Raw genomic sequence first — 262 nt, forward strand, 5'->3', positions numbered from 1 at the left:
TGCTGACTTTTTAGCCCCCAGCCTAGCCTATGTTGCCATAAGGATTCAACCTTTCCACAACAATACACCATTAGGGGTCTACAGTGGCTTGGCTCATTGATGCAACAGAGTCTAGGAAATCTCCCCCACAACCACCTGGTGGTCTTTCTGGGCCCAGAGGAGATATATTTAGATCAGGATGGAGGGTGGTCGCAGTTGCCCAAGAAACAGCCAAGGAAACAAACTTTCCCCAGACTCCCCCCACAGAAAGAGGCAGGCAGAC

The sequence above is a fragment of the Podarcis bocagei genome, assembly GCF_964188305.1.
Source record: "Podarcis bocagei genome assembly, chromosome: 14".
Lineage (NCBI taxonomy): Eukaryota > Metazoa > Chordata > Lepidosauria > Squamata > Lacertidae > Podarcis > Podarcis bocagei.